At 41.3% G+C, this 24,020-nt stretch overlaps 1 protein-coding gene across 2 annotated transcripts in view; it reads left to right on the top strand.

Annotated features, from left to right (window-relative positions):
* Positions 1-24,020, top strand: part of KCNAB1 (potassium voltage-gated channel subfamily A regulatory beta subunit 1) — a 450,018-nt gene that overhangs the window by 306,780 nt on the left and 119,218 nt on the right. The window lies entirely within an intron of this gene.

Below are 24,020 nucleotides of genomic sequence, written 5' to 3'. Positions count from 1 at the left end.
TTAGTTGAGAAGTTATTCATGTATCCATCCATCATGCTGTCCTTCCATCCATCCATTCGTTCATGCGGTGTATTGGTCTAGTGAAGAAAAACAAAATAGAGACAAAAATGGAGCCAATGAGATTAAATATGCAAATTCTAACAATTTAAAACTGATGTCCTGTGGTTCACAAATTTGATTCTAAGCTTTCTAGAAGCCAATCAAAAATCTCTTGCAAGTTTCACAACTTATTGTTCACTAGGTAATAGCTAATAAGGTAACAATAACTAGAACAGTTAGCACTTACTGAGTTCATTCTGTATGGTCAGTACTGAGCTAGGCTGTGTACATGCATAATTCTTTAAGTCCCTGCAGTATTCCTAAGAGATAAAAACTAAGAAATATCCATTTTATAGATGTGGAAATAAAGTCTTAAAGAGAATTGGTAAAATAGCCAGAATCAGATGGAGGAGCTGACCTTGAGAGCCTTTGTGGTCTACCTTAAATGTTAAAAAAAAAAAAAAAAAAAAATTCACTCCTTTTTGGTTCAAGATTTCACAATAGCTACTGCTTCTTGAGGGGGTTTTACAATAAAGGTGCCTTAGGCTGTGATTTCCTAAGCCTTTGATGATATGGGAGATGTACTCATTGTACCCGATGCTTCTCCTTTGTAACACTAAAATAACATAATGGTGGTTTAGTCACTAAGCTGTATCCAATTCTCTGCGACCCCATGGACTTGAGCCTGCCAGGCTCCTCTGTCCATGGGATTTTCCAGGCAAGAATACTGAAGTAAGTTGCCATTTCTTTCTCCAGGGGATCTTCCCCATCCAGCGATCAAAGCTGGATCTCCTGCACTGGCAGGCGGATTCTTTACCAACTGAGCTACCAGATAATGTAATAACATAATTATTTTTGTAATGTTTATTTCCCCAACTAGACTTTACAGGCCATGAGGGCAAGGTGTGTTTATCTTTTTACTGCCTCATCAGCTGTTGCATACAGTGGATGCTTAACACATATTTGTCGAATAAATGAATGAAATAGGAGACTGAGAACTATTTATAAAATAATTTGAAATTCCACAAATGAACCTCAGTTTAGTCAGAACATGATATTTTATTTTTTTTCCTATTTTTCCCCTCAATTCTGCTTCTATTCCTTTCCAACCCCAACGCACGTGCGCACACACACATACACACACACGCACACAGTACTTATTACCTTGATAATTTAAGTGAATTCACTTCCTAATTTCTTTCCTTATCCTGAATTTGAGTGCAGGTCTTGATAAGCAAAGAGGGAATTCAAACTTTCTTTTTCACAAAATATTTGTCTTCACTTCTATTCAGAATAGTTATTGATCATTATTTTTCTTTTTGCTGCATAACTGGCTACACAGAACATTTCAGTGGGGTTCTTAACAGTGTGAATGATTTGATTCACTACAAAGTCTGTCCACGAGTCCAATAAGGTTATTATTGTTCCCTGTGAAAGAACACAAATGATATACTGCCTTTTCACCACCGCTTCACCTTATGCAACAGCTCCTGAAGTGATCAATCCCATTAGTTATTATCAGGACAATACCTAACATTTGTAAAGAACTCTAAACCTCTCTAGCCCTTTCACATGCTTTATCGCATTTGACTCTCAGAACCACCTGTGCGCAGGTTAGGTGGGCACTGTGTTTATGAATATTTCACTGGCGGAGACACAGTCCTGGTGTGAGTGATGAGTGGAGCCAAGCTTTAAAATCAAATGTCTTTGCTGATGATTCCTGCTTCTCAACACTATACCTCCTTGTCTCCAGTTTCACTTGAAGTCTTTTTTTTTTTTTTTTGAGGGGGCTACAGGTGTTATGGGAAGAGTAGTCAGAAATGACTTCTGCAAAACAATTTGATGGATTGCTGCTGAATGTGTCTATTTGGGAAGAAGGAGAAAAAGAAGGTATCAGCCATTAGAGAGATGAGCTTAAGATTCAGAGGCAAAACTTAAAAGAGCTTACTGGGCTCTGGAGCTGTATATGGGTGTTTTGTTCCTGTGGGTTCAGCCTAGAAGTCCAGCTCCTGCTAACAGTTAGTTAACATTGCTAGATGGTGATAAACTACACCAACTTAAGCTACAAAATGCCAATAGAAAGTGATTCTGGCTGAGATTATAAACTCATTATAGCTATGGGAAAACACACCCATAAAGATGGTTCTTGTTCAGCCTTGCAGCTAGTCTGGAACCAGAGCCTTTGTTCCTCTTGTTCCATCCTAGGCTAAGCTAGGCAAGGTGGAGCTACCCTAGAAGGCATCTTCTGTGCGTTCCCATCTCCTGGTATGTGCTCTTCCCAATTCCACCTTCAGGGGGCACACCCCAGACTGCCAGCTGGGCCCTCCATGCTGTCCTCACTCAGGTGCAGGCTCATCTTGCCCAGAAGGTCCATCCCTTTTCTGTGATTGATCTTAGCAACAAGAGGGCCGTGCTTCTGGTTTTCCAATGCAGTAAATGTCCTTCTCTCCAAGAGCAATACATACTAAATACAAAAAGTTTATAAAATATAAATATATGGAAACTGAAAGTCAACCATATCTTACCACTTAGAAGAACTACTAAGATTTACATTTTTAGTGAATTTCCTCACAGGATTTCTTCTGTGCATTACAAAAGATCATACTGCAACAAACTTTATATCCTGCTTTTCTCATTTACCATGGTAATCCAGGCATGTTCTTTTGTAAGTAAAGCATTCTATTTAATGAATTTTAAATAGTTACATAATAATCCATAATACTGATGAAGCTTCATCTGATTCTCCTCCTATTATTGGATGTTTTTCTTCCTTTAATCATTATAAATGACTACAATCCATATTTTTTGTACATTAAACTAATTGCAAATCCTTGAATTTTTCTTTTAGGTAGATTCTTAAAAGTAGAATTAGCAGGTTGTGACTTGGGACTCTTGATACACTGCATGAGGGGAAAAAAGCAATTCCTTGTAAACTTTTAGCATTTTGGTGTGAATGATGGGATAATGTGTTGCACAGAGCAGAGACACAATAAATATCTTTTGTATGAATGAAAGGACTTAACCCCTGAACTGAACCCCTTTACGAATATTTGCATTTTAAAAGAGGAGACTTGTCAACTAGTGCATCTTAAATTGGTAGGAATTTAGGCAGCAATATTTGTAATATTGAGGAAATAAAAATTGTAATGAATGTAGAACTGTCAAGAAAGACAGTTTTTCTAACAAGCATTAATTAAACTCAGGCCCATGAAGACCATAGCTTACTATGATCAAAGTAAACACAGCTCTTATGACTCTGCCCAGCTCCTTGGTCAGATGATCAACATGAGCCTGGCATTGTGTCAGGGCCCGAGAAACAGGTAAATGAGACGTGATATCTGTCCTCAAGAAGCCCATGAGCTTGTGGAGGGACAGATCAACCAGACTATGCACAAAGTAACAACGAAGGGCAGAAGTGAGAGGCCAGCTCAGTGGAAGAATAGCACCTCGTCAGGAAGCCTCTTTGGGAAGGGGACACTGGAGCTGAGTCTTGAGTGAGAATATATGAGAAAAGCATTCCAAACAAATGCATGTGCAAAGAGCCCTTCTTCCTGATCCCTGGGAATCATAGGGTGCTAATTTCTTCGTCCCCACTCCAGGCAGTATTTTGTTCATGTCAGTCATTTACACCTTAGTGAGAATAAGTGGTTCTGTCTTTCCTGAGAGCAGAAGTTCATAAAGGGAAAAGAGACAGAGCCTGGGAACTGGCGATATTTGAGACCAGAAGGGGCAAGAGAGAATAAAGAAAAGGTAGAGAAAGGGGAAGCAGCCTGAGACAGGACTGCTGAGCCATACAGTTGAGAAAGGGAGGTTATACATATAAAAATGCAATGGGACACCAGAGTTGTGTAACCCTAGGTCCCAATACCACAACCATAACCCATCTAGGAGGGTAGGACCTGACCCCAAAGGAAGCTTCCTTAATCTGATCCACAAAGTCTTAGTTCTCTTCTAAAACTTCTCCAGCAAAGATTCATCTCCTCTCTGTTTACAGCTCTGTTTAAATAAATTAGTTCTTACTATATAGTCCATAGCAACTTGGGGGCCTTTTCTATCTTCCCTGCCTGGATAGAGAGTTAAGCGGGTTGCCAACAGCCTTGTAAGTCCTGGCTCCCAACTCTTTCTCTAACCTCATCTTGAACTCCTCCCACCTCACACACTGACCTGCACCACACCCACATCCTTCTGCTCCTTAGGCTTGTCCCACCTCAGGGCCTTGCTTATCTCTCTGTCTGGTTACTCTCTTCCCCAAGGCCTTCTTGGGGGCTGACATAACTCATTCTTATCTTTTGTGCCCCTGCTTGGGTGTCATCTCCTCCAAGGGGCTGCCCCGACCACCTTGCCTTTGCCATCAGCCAGCGTATGTTTTCAGAGCACCTCTCAGTCATTGAACTTAGTACTGTGCCTACTTGTTTATTTGGCCACTCCACTAAAATGTAAGCCTCATGAGGTCAGGAATTTGATTTGTTTTGTTCACTGTCACAGCCCTGGAACCTGGAACCTTCCTTAACAGTTCAGTTCAGTTCAGTTCAGTCGCTCAGTGGTGTCCGACTCTTCACAACCCCATGAATCACAGCATGCCAGGCCTCCCTGTCCATCACCAACTCCCGGAGTTCACTCAAACTCATGTCCATCAAGTCGGCGATGCCATCCAGCCATCTCATTCTCTGTCGTCCCCTTCTCCTCCTGCCCCCAATCCCTCCCAGCATCAGAGTCTTTTCCAGTGAGTCAACTCTTCACATGAGGTGGCCAAAGTATTGGCGCTTCAGCTTTAGCATCAGTCCTTTCAGTGAACACCCAGGATTGATCTCCTTTAGAATGGACTGGTTGGATCTCCTTGCAGTCCAAAGGACTCTCAAGAATCTTCTCCAACACCACAGTTCAAAAGCATCAATTCTTCAGCGATCAGCTTTCTTCACAGTCCAACTCTCATATCCATACATGACCACGAGAAAAACCATAGCCTTGACTAGACGGACCTTGGTTGGCAAAGTAATGTCTCTGCTTTTTAATATGCTATCTAGGTTGGCCATAACTTTCCTTCCAAGGAGTAAGCGTCTTTTAATTTCATGGCTGCAATCAGCATCCGCAGTGATTTTGGAGCCCCCCAAAATAAAGTCTGACACTGTTTCCACTGTTTCCCCATCTATTTCCCATGAAGTGATGGGACCAGATGCCATGATCTTAGTTTGCTGAATGTTGAGCTTCAAGCCAACTTTTTCACTCTCCTCTTTCACTTTCATCAAGAGGCTTTTTAGTTCCTCTTCACTTTCTGCCATAACGTGGTGCCTTAACAGTAGGTGCTCAATAAACATGTACTGAGTGTATGAATAACATCAACTTTAAAGTGTGAATTATTCAAAGTTATGGCCTTAGATCCCACGGTAGCTCCAAAGTGTTCATTGGATGCCTTGTACTAAAAATCATTCTTCATCCCACTTTCTTTTTCAGGCAAGGCTACCTCAGCCTTTCACAACTTTCCTTCTCACTCCCTTTTCCAAGCCCTTAATCCCACACCCCACAAGTTGTGAAGTGGTCTGTTTCGGTCCCATTGGTCATCCCATCTCCAATCAGCAAAGCATGCTAGTGACTTCATTTTTTTCTCTTTTCAAAAAAGCGAAAAATAGGATGAAATCAGTTCTGTTGAATTTTGAACCAGTATGAGTGGTACTTTTTTTTTTTTTTTGCCTATTCTCCTCTCCTGTTGTTTCAGTCTGAAGGCTGATCGGCAGAGGAGTGAGATGAGTGGCAGTTCCCCAACTCCCACCACCGCTGTGGCATCAATCACAGAAACTGGAAAGCTTCAGTCAGGGGTGGGAGGTTGGGGGGCCTGAAGCAGATGAGGAGGTGCCAGGAGCGGGTGTGGATGCCTAGCAAAAGAGTTGCAGAAATTCATTTTCTTTTTTCTCTAGGCCTCCCAAAATGGCCTGCCCCAGGCAGGGAGCCAATCACTGCCTGTCTCTCTAGGGAACTGCTAACAGTTGGGTCATTTCAGGTGGGCAGGCCCCCTGAAGGCCGAGTGGAACAGGGGAAGCAGCACAGACTTCAGCAGCAGAGTTCTGCTCCCAACTCTGTCGCGCATGCTGCATGTGTGTGACCCTTAACCTCGCTCAGTTTCCACTTCCTCATGGATACAGTGGGCACAGGAGTGTTTACTTGGAAAGACTGCATATCTTTATATACATGAATTGTATGTAAAAATACCTAGAATGATGCTGGCATATGGCAGGTGCTCTATCCGTTCCCTTCCGTTCAGTCGCTCAGTCATGTCTGACTCTTTGCGACCCCATGAATCACAGAACACCAGGCCTCCCTGTCCATCATCAACTCCTGGAGTTCACCCAAACTCATGTCCATCGAGGCGGTGATGCCATCCAGCCATCTCATTCTCTGTTGTCCCCGTCTCCTCCCACCCCCAATCCCTCCCAGCCTCAGAGTCTTTTCCAATGAGTCAACTGGTGCATGAGGTGGCCAAAGTATTGGAGTTTCAGCTACATTGTTGCTATTATCGAAAAGCTGAATTCAGCCACAGAGATAATAAAGTGTGCTTATGATTTTGGGGGCTCCAAAATCACTGCAGATGAAATAGCAACCCACTCCAGTGTTCTTGCCTGGAGAATCCCAGGGATGGGGGAGCCTGGTGGGCTTCCATCTATGGGGTCACACAGAGTCGGACACGACTGAAGTGACTTAGAGTAGCAGCAGCTGATTGCAGCCATGAAATTAAAAGACGCTTACTCCTTGGAAGGAAAGTTATGACCAACCTAGATAGTATATTAAAAAGCAGAGACATTACTTTGCCAACAAAGGTCCGTCTAGTCAAGGCTATGGTTTTTCCTGTAGTCATGTATGGATGTGAGAGTCGGACTGTGAAGAAAGCTGATCGCTGAAGAACTGATGCTTTTGAACTGTGGTACTGGAGAAGACTCTTGAGAGTCCCTTGGACTGCAAGGAGATCCAACCAGTCCATTCTAAAGGAGATCAATCCTGGGTGTTCGCTGGAAGGACTGATGCTAAAGCTGAAACTGCAATACTTCGGCCACCTCATGCAACACGTTGACTCACTGGAAAAGACTCTGATGCTGGGAAGGATTGGGGGCTGGAGGAGACGGGTACGACAGAGAATGAGATGGCTGGATGGCATCACCGACTTGATGGACATGAGTTTGAGTGAACTCCGGGAGTTGGTGATGGACAGGGAGGCCTGACGTGCTGTGATTCATGGGGTCGCAAAGAGTCGGACACGACTGAGTGACTGAACTGAACTGATGTTTACTCAATAAGTGAAGAACAAACGAAAAATAGGTTATGATTGCCTGTACTTTTCCATTTTAAAAGTCAAAGATATGTTACAGATGTTAAACAGCCCAGTAGATTCAAAAATGGATTCAAAACTTTTACTGAATCATCCACTTTGGCATCATACTGTCAAAAATTAGGCTTCGTCAGAGTTTTTACTAAAATAACCAGCTATTTGGCTTCCACTGTATAGACAGCATCTATTTTCTGCCATGGTTTTCTCTCTCATCATATAATGATGACACTGGAGTTGGAAATTGACTTCTTGGGGCCACATCCAAGAATTGTCAGATCCCTTGCTATTCTGCCATCAACATTGGGCCCTATCCTATGAATTCTTGCCATCTAAATCTTGCTTAGAACTAGTGAAGTCAGTCAACTTGAATGAAATACAGCTACTGATTTTAACCAACTGAAATTAACTAATTTCTTACAAAGGACTGATTCACAAAAGCATAAAGCAAGGTTATTTCACAGGATTTTATAGTTGCCTTGTGGTAATTATTTTAAAATGCCTCGAGTCAATTTTTTTAAATTGTGTAGTTTAGTAAAAATTTACCCAAGCCCAAAGAGAGAAATTTGATTTCATTTTCAAACTTCAAAAAACTTTAAAAGATCTTAGTGTCCTGAAGAATATATTCCTCCAATGCCTTGCTGTTTCATAAAAGGGTGGTCTTCTCTCCCCTCCTCCCTTTCATGAATCTATCGGAAGAGCTTTCCCTTTGTGTCAAATACAATCAGAAAGGATTGGCATAGAGAGAGCTCCGTATCTAGGAGAGCTGTTCTTGTGGCTGTGGGTGTGTATTCTCCTAGTCACCATGAGAAGATGCGGTTTTCTGCCCTCCAGTGAACGTCACTTCATCGTCACCACAGAACGAAATGCAATTTCCCTACTTTTGAGACATCACAAACTAAGATATCAGGTAAAAAGACCAATTAAAAAGACCAATGTAGAGGCTGAAAAATGAAAATAAACTAAATCCAGTACTCTAACCTGACCAATCATTAGCCATTTATAATAGGGCTCCAAATAAAATCACAGGCCAATGGCATTCAGTTGTCACTGCATTCAGATCTCACTGATCTCACAGATCAGTTTTGACGCGTTATTCTGCTGGAGAGAAGGAGCGTTCATTAACCTCAAACTCAGTTACAAACTGTGGATGCATCTTAGTAGCTGCTGAGTAAACATCTGCCAAATTAGAAAAACAAAAAGGAAAGAGGAAACAAAACACAATATTCTGTCAATGTGAGACTGTTCATATAAAAACTTGAAATGAAATGATAAAAGGATGTTGGCTTCAAGGGGGCCTCAGTTTTGTTCTGTTTTTGTTTAATTTCTGGGTCTAGTGTTCACTCAGTATTTCTGAGTATAAGAATTGATTCTAAGTAATTTCTTATAAGTAATAATTTGTTATTACTTATAAGTATTTCTTATTTGTCAACATTAGTATTCAACCCTAGTTTCAAAATTACTAACTCATAACCCTGTAAGAAAAAAATTTGCCAACTAGATAATAGTGTTTGTATTCAATTCTTTTTGTTCTTAACCTTATAGTAACCAGTCAAAAGATTCTTTTCCAGAATTATTTAAGTTCAATTCAGTTCAGTTCAGTTCAGTTGTTCAGTCATGTCCGACTCTTTGTGACCCCAAGGACTGCAGCACGGCACACTTCCCTGTCCATCACCAACTCCCGGAGCCTACTCAAATTGATGCCATCCAACCATATCATCCTCTGTTGTCTCCTTCTCATCCTGCCTTCAATCTTTCCCAGCATCAGGGTCTTTCCAAATTATTCAGTTCTTCCCATCAGGTGGCCAAAGTATTGGAGTTTCAGCTTCAGCATCAGTCCTTCCAATGAACATTCAGGACTGATTTCCTTTAGGGTGGACTGGTTGGATCTCTTTGCAGTCCAAGGGACTCTCAAGAGTCTTCTCCAACACCACAGTTCAAAAGCATCAATTCTTCGGTGCTCGGCTTTCTTTATAGTCCAACTCTCGCATCCATACATGACTACTGGAAAAACCATAGCTTTGACTAGATGGACATGTATTGGCAAAGTAACGTCTCTGCTTTTTAATATGCTGTCTAGGTTAGTCATAGCTTTTCTTCCAAGGAGCAAGTGGCTTTAATCTCATGGCTGCAGTCACCATCTGCAGTGATTTTGGAGCCCCCAAAAAATAAAGTCATCACTGTTTCCATTGTTTCCCCATCTATTTGCCATGAAGTGATGGAACCGCTGCCATGATGTTAGTTTTCTGATGTGAGTTTTAAGCCAACTTTTTCTCTCTCCTCTTTCACTTTCATCAAGAGGCTCTTTAGTTCTTCTTTACTTTCTGCCATAAGGGTGGTGTCATCTGTGTATCTGAGGTTATTGATGCTTCTCCCAGCAATCTTGATTCCAGCTTGTGCTTCATCCAGCCCAGCATTTTGCCTGAGGTACTCTGCATATAAGTTAAATAAGCAGGGTGACAATATACAGCCTTGATGTACTCCTTTCCTGATTTGGAACCAGTCTGTTGTTACCATGTCCAGTTCTAACTGTTGCTTCCTGACCTGCATACAGGTTTCTCAGGAGGCAGGTCAGGTGGTCTGGTATTCCCTTCTCTTGTAGAATTTTCGACAGTTTGTTGTGATCCATACAGTCGAAGGCTTTGGTGAAGTCAATGAAGCATAAGTAGATGTTTTTCTGGAACTCTCTTGCTTTTTTGATCATCCAACAGATGTTGGCAATTTGATCTCTGATTCCTCTGCTTTTTCTAAATCCAGCTTAAACATCTGGAAGTTCACAGGTCATGTACTGTTGAAGCCTGGCTTGGAGAATTTTGAGCATTACTTTGTTAGCGTGTAAGATGAGTGCAATTATGTGGTAGTATGAACATTCTTAGCAGTGTCCTTCTTTGGGATTGGAATGAAAACTGACCTTTTCCAGTCCTGTGGTCACTGCTGAGTTTTCCAAATTTGCTGGCATATTGAGTGCAGCACTTTCACAGCATCATCTTTCAGGATTTGAAATAGCTCCACTGGAATTCCATCACCTCCACTAGCTTTGTTCATAGTGATGCTTCCTAAGGCCCACGTGACTTCACATTCCAGGATGTCTGGCTCTGGGTGAGTGATCACACTATTGTGGTTATCTGGGTCATGAAGATCTTTTTTGTATAGTTTTTCTGTGTATTCTTGCCACCGCTTCTTAATATTTTCTGCTTCTGTTAGGTCCATACCATTTCTGTCCTTCATTGTGCCCATCTTTGCCTGAAATGTTCCCTTGGTATCTCTAATTTTCTTGAAGAGATCTCTGCTGCTGCTGCTGCTAAGTCACTTCAGTCGTGTCCGACTCTGTGTGACCCCATAGATGGAAGCCCACCAGGCTCCCCCGTCCCTGGGATTCTCCAGGCAAGAACACTGGAGTGGGTTGCCATTTCCTTCTCCAATGTGAAAGTGAAAAGTGAAAGTGAAGTCGCTCAGTCGGGTCCAACCCTTAGCGACCCCACGGACTGCAGCCTACCAGGCTGCTCCATCCATGGGATTTTCTAGGCAAGAGTACTGGAGTGGCTTGCCATTGCCTTCTCTAGTCTTTCCCATTCTGTTGTTTTCCTCTATTTCTTTGCACTGATCACTGAGGAAGGCTTTCTTATCTCTCCTTGCTATTCTTTGGAACTCTGCATTCAAATGCATGTATATCTTTCCTTTTCTCCTTTGCCTTTCACTTCACTTCTTTCTCAGATATTTGTAAAGCCTCCTCAGAGAACCATTTTGCCTTTTTGCTTTTCTTTTTCTTGGGGATGGTCTTGATCACTGCCTCCTGAACAATGTCACGAACCTCTGTGCATAGTTCTATCAGATCTAATTCTTTGAATTTGGTTCTCACTTCCACTGTATAATCATAAGGGATTTGATTTAGGTCATACCTGGAGAAGACTCTTGAGAGTCCCTTGGACTGCAAGGAGATCAAACCAGTCCATTCTAAAGGAGATCGATCCTGGGTATTCATTGGAAGGACTGATGCTAAAGCTGAAACTCCAATACTTTGGCCACCTCATGCGAAGAGTTGACTCACTGGAAAAGACTCTGATGCTGGGAAGGATTGGGGATGGGAGGAGAAGGGGACGACAGAGAATGAGATGGCTGGATGGCATCACCGACTCGATGGACATGAGTTTGAGTGAACTCCGGGAGTTGGTGATGGACAGGGAAGCCTGGCATGCTGTGATTCATGGGGTCGCAGAGAATCGGTCACGACTGAGCAACTGAACTGAACTGAACTAAACTGAACTGAATCGTCTAGTGGTTTTCCCTACTTTCTTCAATTTAAGTCTGAATTTGGCAATAAGGAGTTCATGATCTGAGTTGCTGTCAGTTCCTGGTCTTGTTTTTGCTGACTGTACAGAGCTTCTCCAGCTTTGGCTGCAAAGAATATAATCAATCTGATTTTGCTATTGACCCTCTGGTAATGTCCCTGTGTAGAGTCTTCTCTTGTGTTGTTGGAAGAGGGTGTTTGCTATGACCAGTGCATTCTCATGGCAAAACTCTGTTATCTTTGACCTGCTTTGTTTTGTTCTCAAAGGCCAAATTTGCCTGTTATTCCAGGTATTTCGTGACTTCTTATTTTTACATTCAGGTCCCCTATAATCAAAAGGACATCTCTTTTTTTGAGTGTTATACTAGAAGGTCTTGTAGGTCTTCATAGAACCATTCAACTTCAGCTTCTTCAGCATTACTGGTCGACGCATAGACTTGGATTACTGTGATATTGAATGGTTTGCCTTGGAAATGAACAGAGATCATTCCATTGTTTTTGAGATTCCATCCAAGTACTGCGTTTCTGACTCTTTTGTCCAGAAGTCTCTGGCAGAGGTGTGAGTTGGCGGTAAACCACAGTCTCCCTAGCCAACAAGAGTGAAACAAGTGAGCGACAACAATCTTTATCCACTGCAAAAGAATAGTATAAGGGCATCCCTGTCAGCATCATCAAACACCTGTTATGTGCCCAGGGCTTTGCTATATGTTGGGAGTAAGCAGATACTTTAGACACAGTTCCTGCCCTCACAGATCTCAGTCTGGAAGGAGTAACAGCCTTCCTTCCAGGAAGGAGAAACTCATATTACATATGAGTATAATAAGGACTTCCCTGGTGGCTCAGTCAGTAAAGAATCTGCCTGTGGTGCAGGAGACCTGGGTTCAGTCTCTGGGTCTGGAAGAGCCCCAGGAGAAGGGAATGCCAACCCACTCTAGTATTCTTGCCTGGAAAATTCCATGGACAGAGGATCCTGGTGGGCTACAGTCCATGGGTTTGCAAAGAGTCAGACACGACTAAGCAACTAACACACAAAAACAACATGCACCATGATGTATGGCACTCTGAAAGCAGATGCAGAGGACTGAGCCCACAGCAAAAGCAGGCATGAATTTTACATTCCTCTGTCAAAGGAAGTGAATGGCAAACACATGCATGATGACTGGAAGCATTTGCTTTTATTAAGTGCAGATTTAAATATCACCCCTCAGTCGAGCTCATGCCTTAGTCTCAGTCACATGGCTGATTTTACATTCTAAAGGGAAAGTAAGAAATGGAATTGGGAAGATCTGGAGCATGAAATCTGTCTTAGATGCTTTTTCTGTTTATTTTGTCTTTGAAAACTACACAGCTCATTACAGTGGAAACTAACACAAATCTCATTACAAAGTGGATGACACAGAAGGCTTTACCTCTGCTTCATCTTGTGGAACTTCTTTGAAAACAAATCATCACCCCAGGGTGAAGAAAACTTCGAAAGCTTTTGATTCTTTCTTCTTAGTGTTGAAAATGCAAGTATATGTGTGATATTCACACAGGAAAGTGTGATCATTTGGTTGTTAAGAGAGATGTGATATTGGACAGAATTTAGAAGGCAGCAAAGTTTATTTTCCCCTGTGGGGCCACGTCCTTCTTCTTCCTGCCATGTATATTTGCTAAGTTGCTTCAGTCATGTCTGATTCTTTGCAACCCTACGGACTGGAATCCTCCAGGCTCTCTGTCCATGGGATTCTCCAGGTGAGAATACTGGAGTGAGTTGCCACACCCCCTCCAGGGGATCTTCCCAATCCCAGGATTGAACCTGCGGCACTGAAGTCTTCTGCATTGCAGACAGGTTCTTTACCACTGGCACCCCCTTAGAAGCCCTGCCACCCTACTTTTATTCCCTCTTTCAATTCTTTCAGAAGTTGAGCGCTTTATTTCTTGACTGTTTCTTCCAGTCCCTCCAAGCTGATATAAGAAAAAACCTGAAACTTCTTCACACTAAAGTATAAATGACTGATAATAGTTTATAACCAAGTCTCTCAAACTGGGGCAGCAGAAGGTGCCAAGAGGCGCCTGATTAAGGCTTTGGGACCAACATGGCACATCTCTGAGACAACAAACTTACTTGAAGAATTAGTAAGGAAACATTATTTTATGTTAAAACAAACACAAATATAATATGGAATGAAATGCGAAATGATTGAATGAAAGAATCACACTAAAGTAAATTGTTACAAAAGAAATATCATGCATGAGGCTGAAACCCCAGAGCCCTGGGGATGGCAAATCCTCTTCTGTCTCCTCTTCCCTAGTGGGTAAGCCCAGCAGACTCCAGCTATAGACGGATGGATGAGGCTCTTGAGGAGCCCTGTAATGGGAGACCTTAGGGTCAAGATTTATATTCATGTAGAGGTAATACAAGCAGCAAGCCTGAATTGGAAGTAAATTCATCAAGGGCCTAAAAATTTTTTGTAACTTACTAAAATTAAACAAGTACTGCATTTCAGACTCTTTTGTTCACCACGATGGCTACTCCATTTCTTCTAAGGGATTCCTGCCCACAGTAGTAGATATAATGGTCATCTGAGTTAAATTCAACCATTCCAGTCCATTTTAGTTCACTGATTCCTAGAATGTTGACGTTCGCTCTTGCCATCTCCTGTTTGACCACTTCCAATTTGCCTTGATTCATGAACCTAACATTCCAGGTTCCTATGCAATATTGCTCTTTACAGCACCGGATCTTGCTTCTATCACCAGTCACATCCACAACTGGGTATTGTTTTTGCTTTGGCTCCATCCCTTCATTCTTTCTGGAGTTATTTTTCCACTGATCTCCAGTAGCATATTGGGCACCTACTGACCCGGGGAGTTCCTCTTTCAGTATCTTATCATTTTGCTTTTTCATACTGTTCATGGGGTTCTCAAGGCAAGTATACTGGAGTGGTTTGCCATTTCTGTCTCCAGTGGACCACATTCTGTCAGTTCCCTTCTCCAGTGGACCACATTCTGTTCGTTTCCAAGGCAAACGATTCAATATCATGGTAATCCAAGCCTATGCCCCAACCAGTAACACTGAAGAAGCTGAACAGTTCTATGAAGACCTGCAAGACCTTTTAGAACTAATACCCAAAGAAGATGTCCTTTCATTATAGGAGACTGGAATCCAAAAGTAGGAAGACAAGAAACACCTGGAGTAACAGGCAAATTTGGCCTTGGAGTACGGAATGAAGCAGGGCAAAGGCTAATAGAGTTTTGCCAAGAGAACGCACTGGTCATAGCAAACATCCTCTTCCAACAACACAAGAGAAGACTCTACACAGGCACATCACCAGATGGTCAACACCGAAATCAGATTGATTATATTCTTTGCAGCCAAAGATGGAGAAGCTCTAAACAGTCAGCAAAAACAAGACCAGGAGCTGACTGTGGCTCAGATCATGAACTCCTTATTGCCAAATTCAGATTTAAACTGAAGAAAGTAGGGAAAACCACTAGACCATTCAGATATGACCTAAATCATATCCCTTATGATTATACAGTGGAAGTGAGAAATAGATTTAAGGGACTAGATCTGATAGATAGAGTGCCTAATGAACTATGGACGGAGGTTCGTGACATTGTCCAGGAGACAGGGACCAAGACCATCCCAATGGAAAAGAAATGCAAAAAAGCAAAATAGCTGTCTGAGGAAGCCTTACAAATAGCTGAGAAAAGAAGAGAAGCAAAAAGCAAAGGAGAAAAGGAAAGATATAAGCATCTGAACGCAGAGTTCCAAAGAATAGCAAGGAGAGATAAGAAAGCCTTCCTCAGCGATCAATGCAAAGAAATAGAGGAAAACAACAGAATGGGAAAGACTAGAGATCTCTTCAAGAAAATAGAGATACCAAGGGAACATTTCAGGCAAAGATGGGCTCAATAAAGGACAGAAATAGTATGGACCTAACAGAAGCAGAAGATATTAAGAAGAGGTGGCAAGAATACACAGGAGAACTGTACAAACAAGATCATCACGACGCAGATAATCACGATGGTGTGATCACTCACCCAGAGCCAGACATCCTGGAATGTGAAGTCAAGTGGGCCTTAGAAAGCATCACTATGAACAAAGCTAGTGGAGGTGATGGAATTCCAGTGGAGCTATTTCAAATCCTGAAAGATGACGCTGTGAAAGTGCTGCACTCAATATGCCAGCAAATTTGGAAAACTCAGCAGTGGCCACAGGACTGGAAAAGATCACTTTTCATTCCAGTCCCAAAGAAAGGCAATGCCAAAGAATGCTCAAACTACCCCACAATTGTACTCATCTCACACACTAGTAAGGTCATGCTCAAAATTCTCCAAGCCCGGCTTCAACAATTTGTGAACCGTGAACTTCCAGATGTTCAAGCTGGTTTTAGAAAAGGCAGAGGAACCAGATATCAAATTGCTAACATCTGCTGGATCATCAAAAAAGCAAGAGAGTTCCAGAAAAACATTTACCTATGATTTATTGACTATGCCAAAGCCTTTGACTGTGTGGATCACAAGAAACTGTGGAAAATTCTGAAAGAGATGGTAATACCAGATGACCTGACCTGCCTCTTGAGAAACCTGTATGCAGGTCAGGAAGCAACAGTTAGAACTGGATATGGAACCACAGACTAGTTCCAAATAGGAAAAGGAGTACATCAAGGCTTTATTTTGTCACCCTGCTTATTTAACTTATACGCAGAGTACATCATAAGAAATGCTGGGCTGGAAGAAGCACAGGCTGAAATCAAGATTTCCTGGAGAAATATCAATAACCTCAGATATGCAGATGACACCACACTTATGGCAGAAAGTGAAGAGGAACTAAAAAGCCTCTTGATGAAAGTGAAAGAGGAGAGTGAAAAAACTGGCTTAAAGCTCAACATTTAGAAAACTAAGATCGTGGCATCTGGTTCCATCACTTCATGGGAAATAGATGGAGAAACAGTGGAAACAGTGTCAGACATTTTATTTTTGGGGGCTCCAAAATCACTGCAGATGGTGATTGCAGCCATGAAATTAAAAGACACTTACTCCTTGGAAGGAAAGTTATGACCAACCTAGATAGCACATTAAAAAGCAGAGATATTACTTTGCCAACAAAGGTCCGTCTAGTCAAGGCTATGGTTTTTCCAGTAGTCATGTATGGATGTGAGAGTTGGACTGTGAAGAAAGCTGATCACCAAAGAATTGATGCTTTTGAACTGTGGTGTTGGAGAAGACTCTTGAGAGTCCCTTGGACTGCAAGGAGATCCAACCAGTCCATTCTAAAGGAGATCAGTCCTGGGTGTTCATTGGAAGGACTGATGCTAGAGCTGAAACTCCAATACTTTGGCCACCTCATGTGACGAGTTGACTCATTGGAAAAGCCCCTGATGCTGGGAGGGATTGAGGGCAGGAGGAGAAGCGGACGACAGAGGAGGAGATAGTTGGATGGCATCACCAACTCAATGGACATGAGTTTGAGTGAACTCCAGGGGAGGTGATGGACAGGGAGGCCTTGTGTGCTACAATTCATGGGGTCTCAGAGTCAGACACGACTGAGGGACTGAACTGAACTGAAGTGAAAGTTAAACAAATGAATACTAAACACCATCAACTTTATTATATACATTTTAAAGAGTAGCTGTAGATAATGGTATATTTCACTTTCAAAACTTTTCAGGATTGCCTACCCTCATAGTTTGAAAAAGATGCTTGTAAACCCATGGTGCTTTGAGGCAGATGTATGCATGAAGAGGCATTTTTAAAATGACATTTTTCTTTTAGCTGCATTCAAGATGCTTGATGTATGGACCCCTCTGGCAGTCTGGTGAAGTTTACAGACTCCTTAGAAAAACTGCTTTTAAACACATGACATAAAATATACAAGAATCTGATGAAATAGAAATACAGTTCAAAATATTTAAAATCCAAACTTGTGACCTACTAAGACATACACTTCTTTCTCAATATGTTAAACAACAAGCTCTAGGAGTAGGCTGAATACCAAATTTCCAAAAGGTGATAGGTATGAATAGAGAGTGCAAATTATTTTTTGAAATCTCTGAGGTAAGTGTGATGTGGTAGAAAAATACCTGTAAATTTCTTTTGATGGCAAAGTAACAGTTAATGTGAGTACTTCTGTGGTTTCTTGCCAACATTTATACTTGAAGGAGGAGCTAAATTTCTGTTAGAAGTTGATCAAAAATAAAAACGTATTTTTTTCATGCATGTTCATGAACCCCAAATGATATACCCTTAGATAAAAAGTGTCTAGACTCTCTTGACTTCAGACTGAATTATTTCCAGCTATTCTGATGCCTTAGATACTTGGGACAGAAAAAGCAGTGAATAACTTTTATTTAAGTGATAAGTATACTTTGATGAGCATTTCAAAACTCTTATCACCATCTCCACCCCTTAAGATCATCCAAGTTCTGCTCTTGTGCACAACTTTGTGTTCCAACTCCATTTCCCTCCTCCTGGCAGTCACAGAAGCAAAGTTCTAAATTTCTCAGATCCATATGAATTCTCCAAACTGCCTTTCCCAACAAAATACCACCTTCTCTTTCATCTCCGTTATCTATCTTTAGCCCCTATTTCCCACTGTCTTAATGGTCCTAGCAAAATGACTCACAATTCACATGTAATAAATTTAGGATGTTTGCAATGTCTAAGCACAAATTCATGAAGTAAGAGGATAGGGTCACAGAAGTAGATCTTGAACGCCACGGAAGCAACCTTCTAACAGCTTTAGTCCTGAATTGGAACCCCACCAGCTTCAGTGTTTGAGATGACACTTTTCCTAGAAAATAAGAAAGGAAGAAAGTAAATATCATTTTTTGAACACTGAAGTTTCCTGTGAATGGTGTTACATTTTTATTTTCTCAATCTCCTGAAGAAAGAAAAAGCAGGGAGCTATTAATATCCCCATTTATGAATGAGGAAAGAAGCTTTAAAAGTTTAAGTAACCTGCCCAATGTCACACATAGTTCTGTTGAACTAATTAATTAACTATAGGGAAATCTCTTTTTGCTATACTTCTGTAGACTTTTCTAGAGTGCACAGATCAACAGGTGATTTTTATATGTCCGAAGAAAATGAATAAGAATCTAGTTGGAATTTACAACAGATAAATGGCTTGAACCTTTATATCAAAGAATTTGAAAGAATCCCATTCTACTTTGCTGCTACTTAGATAAAGGAAGGAATGAAACAAAGTTTCATTGTGCTACTTATCAATGACTGTCATCAAAATGCATGGTTAAATCATTTATATGCCTGGTGGTTTCCAAATGAATCATTAATCTCTGTCAACAGTGATGAACGGTGCCCTCATAAGAAAACGTTATTACCATCTGTAGTCACCTTCATGGCTGTAAAAATGTAGGTTCTCTTACAACTATAAAAACCAGCTGGCTGACAAGTGAACATACCTTCTGCTCTGTATTTTTCAAAACACGTTAACTGTACGGTTCTTTTTTTTTTCCATTCCACACCCCACATTTGACTAGTAGCTTCTAGGTAAGGCCCCACACACAGCAGAATGTGATTTAGAAGGATCAGAAAGATGTTCAGCTAGACTAAAACAGCAGATGATGTAATGATCTGAGCCCATGAAAACCAGGTCAAACCAAATTTTTTTCTGCCAGTTTCACAAGGCCACTGGAGCCCTTTACATGTGCCTTCAGTTTGTCTCTGCTGTGTCAGCCTCTAAATAAGGGATTTTTCTCCTGTGCAACATGCATCTTTCTTGGTCAAATGCAAGGTACCTATTTTAGCCAACTGTTACTTTCTTCCAAGCAGTTTACTGTAAATAGTGTCTAAGATAGACGTATGAGGAAGCAAGCAATTTAAAACAACACATTTAGGCTGCTAATCTTCTGTTTTTAACATCTTTGATTTGTAAAGAACCTGTAAACATCAAATGGCATTTGATACTGTGCCTAAGTGACACTTGATTTCAGTTCTTACAATTCTATTATTGTCTTAAAATAAAAGGAGCATGATGGATGCTCCACAAAACAACACTAGAAATTACATTTAACATATCTGTCATGGGACTAACCATTGTCCTAAAACAAGTTCAGCCACTGAGAGGACAATTCTGTCTTTAGAAATAAGAAATGCAACCTTTGGCTTCTCAAGAAGCTATATCCCTTCTCCAGTAACTTTCCCAAAGCTTTGACTTACGGTTTAGGATTTCCAAAATTTGACTGACAAAGCGAAGTGTCCCGTGCCCCCATATTGATGTCATTCATTTCTAATATTAGCAGCTGAGCAGCTCAGGTTCACTTGGGAAAGAGGAGCTTTTATTTTGAGTTGAACAGGAGCACATACTAAAAATGAACACAGTGAGACTTTCTTCTGGTGTGTCTGACACAGATAAAATAGGGAAACTAGTGCAGTCCAACTGCTTTGAATTAAATGGAAAAGAAATTCTATTTGGACATTTGATGTGCTTCCAGAATTTTTGGTAGCCTTGCCTGTGCTAATGCTGAAGAATTAAGAGATAAAATGCAATCACATTAAGTTGTTTCAATGCACAATGTCACACAAGGTCATGAAGTATACATGAAAATTCCATTGAGTTGGATACAGGAGGTTCCAGGACACCTGGCAGAGCCCAGTGTGATGTGTAAACTTGGCCATTATTTGGTGCTGTAGCCACACAAACAAGCTTTTGGATGACGTATTTTGGACTCATTAGATCAAATGTGTCAAGTATTTGGGCTTCTATTACCCAGCAGAACTTAAATGGATCAAAGTGGCTAAATAATCACCCCACCTCCGCTTAGTATTGTGCAGACAGGAACGTGGGCTGGATGGAGATATGCCATTTGGAATCACGGAAATTGTGTTGGAAATCCACATGAACTGAAGGAAGTTATTTCCTCCTATCTTCTCCATCTGCTAAGTGAGTGTGGCAAGAGTGCTTTACTGGGTAGGCGCCTCACAATGAGACTTATCCCTGCAAAAAGTAAGGGCAATGGACTTAGAGACCAGGTATGGCTTATCCACAGAAAACACCTCTCCCTTTAAAAAACAGCTATCTGAATTTGGTAATCATTCCATTTGTTCTTGTTGTTGTTTAGTTGTTAAGTTGTGTCTGACTCTTTTGTGACTCCATGAACTGTAACCTGCCAGACTCCTCTGACTGTGGGATTTCCCAGGCAAGAATAACAGGAGTGGGTTGCCATTTCCTTCTCCAGGGATTTTTCCAACCCAAGGATCAAACCTGTGTCTCCTGCATTGGTAGGCAGATTCTTTACCACTGAGCCAACAGGGAAGCCCAATCGTTCCTCTTAGAGAGAAAAAAAATAATCTGTGAAAAAGCTAAATAAAAACACCAAGGCTCAATGTTAGACCTATCACCACTGTATCAATATTTGTCTGTAACTGACCTTTTCTTATAGTGCAAAATCTTCTAAGGCTTTCATTCCAGAAAAACTGGCCTGGGTGTTCAAACAGCAGTGGCAATAACATGGGCCAGGTTGAGTACTTGCTACTTTGCAGTTTGTATTGGCTGGCAGTTCCCAAGTTTCTCAAGTTTGGCTCTCCAAACCCATATCAGAGTGATCACTGTCTCCCTAAATCACTGGCATAAGGGAACTTAGAGCAGGTGTCCCTACCTTGGGTGCTGAGATGCTGCTCAGTAAGTGCCCAGTGTCATAATCTTGCCCTATTTGAGTTTGTTAGAAAAATTTCTTCCTCTGCATAATTTTCTGCACCAGGTTCCTGTCCCCTATTGTGCTCAAAGTCACTGAAAGATATTAAAATTACATGAAATTCCTTACCTACATCTTTTCCCCCACGACACCCACATAGTTATGCAAGTGCAAACCTGAGATAGCTCCTCCCTGTGCTCTCAAGAACCTCCATAGGAGGACATCCCCCACTGTGTTGTGATCACACAGTTGCTCTTCCATGTCCCTCAGAAAAGGATAGAGAACTCCTTAAGGGTCAAGAACTGTGCCTTGTTCCTTTCTGTATCTTCATGACCTTACACATTGCTTTGAACATGGTAATCTGTCAATGAATCAGTAATTCATCAATGTCAAATATCTCTACCTGGAAGACTGTTATTCACTTTTATATTTCTTTGATTTTTTTGTTCTGGTGTAAGTCTGTTTTTATACTCCCCACCATAGAGCTTTCACTCTAGATTCCTACCCTTTAAAATCAGCAGACTTTTAGACCACAAAGTAAATCTTCTGGTTGTACATCCTGTGGTTTTCTGAGAAACTACTAAAAGAACAATTCCTTATGCAAATTAATTTCATGGGAGAGGTCCAAGTATTTTTCTCCTACTTAGCAGTTCAAAATATTTTTCACACACACCTTTATGCAAGAGTTTCCTGCCAGGTGGACATATCCAATTCATATGGAAAATTTAGCACTATGTCTGTGACAGCGTAAGAGTCAGAAAGCACCAAAAATAATTATGCTTTTTCATTTGTTTACTGTGAACACATTAGCATACATTATCATGTTTCAGTCCCACAACAGCAATGTTGGATGAATGGCATAGACATTACTACCCCATTTTACTATGAAGAAATTAAAGTCCAAGGAAGGAAGTGATATCTTCAAGGTTGCCTAGCTGGTTGCAACAAAGTCACAAAAATCTGGATCTTTCAACTCTTTGCAGTGTAATGTCCTTTGAACCAGGGTAGGAAAGGAACTGTGTTGCTTAGGTGGAATTTTATAGACAGTAGCAAGCAGGGAAAACAAATAGATGCAAAAATAAGAACACTGATTACTAGCTCTAAAGAAACCAAACTGTGGGATAATCAAGAGAATCTGGAAGAATTGAAATGGAGAAAACTGTTTAGAAAAGTTGGTTCTGTTTTATTTGGGTAGAAGCAGGGAGAAAAGCTGTATTCTCATAAAAGCATCTGATCAGAAAGTAAGGAATACACTTTTCTACTGTGTTTCAATAATGTCAGCTTCATCTCTTCACATTCAGTTCAGTTCAGTTCAGTCGCTCAGTCATGTCCAACTCTTTGCAACCCCATGAATCACAGCACGCCAGGCCTCCGTGTCCATCACCAACTCCCGGAGTTCACTCAAACTCAACGTCCATCGAGTCGGTGATGCCTTCTAGCCATCTCATTCTCTGTCATCCCTTTCTCCTCCTGCCCCCAATCCCTCCCAGCATCAGAGTCTTTTCCAGTGAGTCAACTCGTCGCATGAGGTGGCCAAAGTATTAGAGTTTCAGCTTTAGCATCAGTCCTTCCAAAGAACACCCAGGATTGATCTCCTTTAGAATGGACTGGTTGGATCTCCTTGCAGTCCAAGGGACTCTCAAGAGTCTTCTCCAACACCACAGTTCAAAAGCATCAATTCTTAGGCAATCAGCTTTCTTCACAGTCCAACTCTCACATCCATACATGACCACGGGAAAAACCATAGCCTTGACTAGATGGACCTTGGTTGGCAAAGTAATGTCTCTGCTTTTTAATATACTATCTAGGTTGGTCATAACTTTCCTTCCAAGGAGTAAGTGTCTTTTAATTTCATGGCTGCAATCAGCATCCGCATTGATTTTGGAGCCCCCAAAAAATAAAGTCTGACACTATTTCCACTGTTTCCCCATCTATTTCCCAAGAAGTGATGGGACCAGATGCCATGATCTTTGTTTTCTGAATGTTGAGCTTCAAGCCAACCTTTTCACTCTCCTCTTTCACTTTCACCAAGAGGGTTTTTAGTTCCTCTTCACTTTCTGCCATAAGGGTGGTATCATCTGCATAGCTGAGGTTATTGGATCCCTACAAAATTCTGTGAGATATCCTTTCTCTGAGAATTCGATTTCTTCTCTGATGGCAATTAGGTAGATGACAGGAAGATGGGTTGGGTCTGGGTCTCCACAAACACCTTACAGTTACGATTGGAGCACCTAGTTCTTTTTTCTACTTAGAGAATGAAAATATATTTCCTATCCCTGGATCAAATTTTAAGGATGAAAAGCAAAAATGTTGAGAAAAGGAAGAATCATTTAAGGACTGTCTGACCTTTTTATAGGAATTTTGTGTAGTTTTTTTAATAAAAGTAAGCTAATTTAGTTTAAATAGCCTAAAGGATTATTTTGTATTTGTTCTTTTAATATTCCCTATCCATCTGTAGTAATATTTGTTTTAAAGGTCAGGTCATCTGTTACTCAGCTAACAAATGTTTATTAAGGGTCCACTATGGGCAATACTTTGGCCACCTCATGCGACGAGTTGACTCACTGGAAAAGACTCTGATGCTGGGAAAGGTTGGGGGCGGGAGGAGAAGGGGACGACGGAGAATGAGATGGCTGGATGCCATCACCGACTCTGTGGACATGAGTTTGAGTGTACTCCGGGAGTTGGTGATGGACAGGGAGGCCTGGCGTGCTGTGATTCATGGGGTCGCGGAGAG

The sequence above is a fragment of the Moschus berezovskii genome, chromosome 1, assembly GCF_049115385.1.
Source record: "Moschus berezovskii isolate FMDL1 chromosome 1, NW_MosBer_1.0, whole genome shotgun sequence".
NCBI classification, from domain to species: Eukaryota; Metazoa; Chordata; class Mammalia; order Artiodactyla; family Moschidae; genus Moschus; species Moschus berezovskii.
Note: the sequence above shows the minus strand (reverse complement) of the source record. Positions and strands in the feature narration are given on the sequence as shown.